Genomic DNA, 4,352 nt, shown 5'->3' with positions numbered 1-4,352 from the left:
TTTTACTGTTGACCACTCCACCAGCTATGTGAGATTTCCAATTGCTTTACATGCTCCCTAACATTTGATATTGCTAGTCTTCTAATTTTAACCTGCCTAGTGAATATAAATTGGTGTCTCCTTGTAGCATTAAAAAAATCAACTTCGTTGAAATATAATTCATTAGATAATAAGTTGCATCTACAGATCCGTAATGTGAAGAGGCTTGACAGATACATATGCTGAGGTAGCTAACTGGAGTCAGGGCCATCATCATTCCATGAGTCTCTTTGTGCTTTTTTGCCTTTTTTAATTTCCTGTCCCTGGAAACACATACCTGCTCTCTGTCAAAAATCCACATTCCAGAATTGTACATGAACGGAGTCATATAAATCTTTTATATCTGGCTTCTTTCACTTGCTTAATTCTTTTGAAGTTTATCCACGTTATGTCTATCAGTAGCTTGTTCCTTTTTATTGCTGAATAATAATGCAATTATGACCTTATCACAATTCTTTTACTCCCCTGATTTTACACATTTGTGTGATTTCTATCGTTTGTTATGAATAAAGCTATCAGCATTCACACACAGGTCTTTGTGCAGACATGTTTACTTTATTTCTCTTTATAAATATCTAGGAGTGGTGTCGGAAGTATGTATATATTATTATTATTATGGGGGCTGTGTATATTAACTTGATATGAGACTAACAATTTTTTTTAACCCAAAGTGTTTGTAGCATTTTGTCTTCCCTCCATCAGTGTATGAGATTTCCCCTTGTTCTATATCTTTGTCAATACTTGAGCTTGTTAATTTTCAAAAATGTGGCTATTCTGATGGATGTATAGTTGTCTCTCATGGTATTCATAAGTTGCATTTTCATAATGACTAATGACATTAAGTATCTTTTCACATGCTACTGGTCATTTGTTGGCCTTTTTTTGTGAAGTGTCTGAGTCTTTGCCCTTTAGTTTTTGAGGTGTTATCTTCTTATGATTGAGTTTTGGGAGTTTAAAATATAATCTGAATACAAGTTCTTTGTCATCAAATTCAGATACACGACTCTGAATCTATAGGTGCTCTGAATATTTTCGTCCAGCCTGTGACTGGTTCCAGTTCATCATGTTTTTATGAGTAGTGTGTTGCTGTGTTCTAAGAAACTTTTTGCTTACCCTACGGCTACAAAGATATTGTCCTATGTTTTCCAGAAGTGATACGATTTTAGATTTCACATTTAGATCTATGCTTTAGCTCAAAATAAATTTTATATTTGGTGTAAGATCGAGCTCAACATAATACACTATGTATGGAAAAGAGTGTTCTCTCCCCTGCCCCTTATTGAATTGTGTTTGCTGGTTTGATGGAAATCAACATTAATATTTAAAAAAAAGCCATTGAGGAAACTGTTGTTTGAAGGAATTTTGTCCATTACTAATTCAATGTATAATCTTGAGCAAATTATTTAAACTTCCTGTGCCTCCATTTTTCCCCTGTGTACTGGGGTAATGATGGTACTTGCAGAAAAGCTAGGGAGTTATCTTTGAGAAAGGCTAATTGACTTCTCACATCCCACCAGGGCATGCTTATTATCTTAGCCAACCAGTCTTGGGCCTTGAACCTGGCTAGCAAATTCCAATACCCAACACTGCACAACAAGAATCCTTCATTCTCAGGGACACACGCAAGGCAGTCAAGGGTGCAGAGGCTAAAGAGACAATGCTAGTTTTGTAATGTACATTAAGCAGTAGATCAGCCTTTCAGGCCAGGAATTCAAGCAATGGTGAAGCTGGTTGATTAGTGATGTTGGTTGGCCATTGTTATAGCCTGAGAGTCTAAGGCTCAAAGACTCATCTGATGTCTTGGGAAATCCTTTACGAGGACTGGAATCTGTTGTTGAATCCAGTACTTTCACCTCTGGGAGAGTAGCATGAGTTTCCCTGACCATCTATATCTTTTTCTGTATCTCTATTATTAACCAGTCCCTCTTCTGGTGTGTTCAGTGAGGAGGCTCAGTGGGTGACTGCCAGTGCATGTGGACTTGTGAACTTCTATTTGTGTGTGTGTTGGGGGGAGGGGGAGACTTGTATCTTTGAGTTGATTCATTCAAGGACATTGAACTTCTCTTGGCCTTCTCTCTCTTTCCTCTCCAACCATGTTTATTTTGGGGAGACTTTAACGTTTCCCTCATGTACGAACACACTGCGATCTCACAGTCCAGTACACACTCACGTCTCACTTATGGACATGGTTAGAGTCCTAAGACCAACTTATTATGCAAAAAAGGAGGCCCACATCAGACCACAAAATGAAGAATGACTATGTATGTTACATAACTGCCAAACCACTGAGCATCACAACCCAGCTAAGTTAACACATAACCTTGACCATCACAAGTTTTACTCTCCCCTCACACCTAGCCATTCAGTATTCATTAAAGTCAGATATATATCATCATGAACAAAGTAGATTCTTTTTGGTGCTACGATTGTAAATGCAGTATGTCAGATAATGAGGAGGTTGATTAGAGAAAAGGCGTACTCATAAAAGGAGAATTGTCATCCTAGCTTCAGAGATACTAGGGCGTGCTGTCTAATACGGTAGCCACTAGCCATGTGTGGTGGTGTGGTTGTTAGATGCCATATAGTTGACTCTGACGCCCAGTGGCCCCATGTACAGGAGAATGAACCCCGGACTGGTTCTCTGTCAGGTCTTCCCTGGAATTGAACAGTTTCCAGGTGGTGGAGTAGGCTGCACAGTGAGCTGCTAACCACAACATCATTGGTTCGAACCTACCAGCCTCTCTTTGGGAGAAAGATAAGGTTGCCTACTCCCATTCAGATTTGAAGTCTCAGAAATCCCAAAGAGCCTTTCTCCTCTGTTGTTTGAGCTCACTGTGAAGCCAAACTGACTCAGTGGCAGTGAGTTTTTGGAGGAGAAATTAAGGTCCAAAGTTCTGAGTGCCCTTGAATGTCCTTCAGATGTTTTGTGCACTCCTTCTAGTCAGGCAAGGAAAGTGAAACAGGATTGATCAGAGGAGCATCTGGGTTCCTCTGGAGCTGTTTGTGCAAGAATTCTGCTGTTTCCATAGCAACGGCTGGACCAGGCTTGCCATTCCTGATAGTTCATATAAGAATTTTCAATTGTTTCTAAAATACGAGGGGAAAAAAAGTCATTGGAATATTCAGAAGGAATGAATTGAAGATGGATGTATACATGCACATATGTAGCTGCAGTATTTTGCAATAGAAGCCATGGAATACAAGAGCTTCTTCTTTTTTCCCCTTCATATATACTAGTATTTTTCATTCATCCACTTAATCATCCATCCTTTCATCCATTCAGTCCACATTTATTGAGCAGATACTTTTTGCCACAGACAGTGCTCTTGCTGTGGAGGGTCACTGACATTAAAAACTGGGGAAAAATGAAAATAGAAATTCAAAGTATAATACCATTTATAATTGTTCTAAAAATCCTTAGATGGTGTTATGGATTGAAGTATTCCTCCAAAATATTCGAGGGTGCTTGAAAGAGTTATTGGAAAAATTGAATGAAAAGATCATGGAATTTTTCCATGAGTTTTTGAAGCCCCCTAGTACAGGTAGGCCCATACCGACAGAAGGCCTTTGTTCCAACAACTCTGTCATACGTCAGTTCTGATGTAAGTCGAAGACCTCTTTAAAAAAATTTTTTAGTTGCCGTTCCCCTTATTAACAGTACCTTTATAAATCTGATCTCTTTCTTTAGAGATTGGAAATATTACATATACACATACAGATGTTTTAACACAAATGTGAGAAAACCACAAATCACAAAGAATTTCCTCTGGTGATGTAGCAGCGTTGGCCAGCGTTGGCATCTTGTCAGTTGCCGTAATAACCTCACTTGGGGAGGTTCTGGATCATGAGGCTTATTCCTGTGAATGGAGGGAGCGCTCTAGTCAGAAACTTCTCGAGAGTTAGCCATATGGCCCTTTGTTTTCCCCTCATAGATCTTCGATATAGATCCCTGCTCCAGGGTCTGCCTACTGACTGTAGCAAAGTGGTCAGCCTTTGGGGCTTTGTTTTCCAGACACGGAAGCCCCTGATTTAGTTGAGAAAAACAATATGGCAATGTTTTGAACAGTCTGTCATATAAGATATGCAAATGAACATCTCAAGTCGCGAAGGTCCGGAAAGAAGTCCTGCAGCAATAGTGCCCATGACTAATGATAAACCCAAACTCACTGCCTTGAGGTCGTTCCAACGCACAGTGGCCTTACACGACAGAGTAGAACTGCCCTAGTGGGTTCTGGGACCGTAACTCTTTTTTTTCTTTATCTTTTTGAGACGGTAACTCTTTACGGGAGCCTCATATCTCTCTCTCTCTCTCT

This window comes from Echinops telfairi, unplaced genomic scaffold (genome assembly GCF_000313985.2).
Source record: "Echinops telfairi isolate 266 unplaced genomic scaffold, ASM31398v2 ScPeMD7_2;HRSCAF=8, whole genome shotgun sequence".
NCBI lineage: Eukaryota > Metazoa > Chordata > Mammalia > Afrosoricida > Tenrecidae > Echinops > Echinops telfairi.
The sequence above is the reverse complement of the archived record's forward strand: the minus strand, read 5'-3'. Positions refer to the sequence as shown.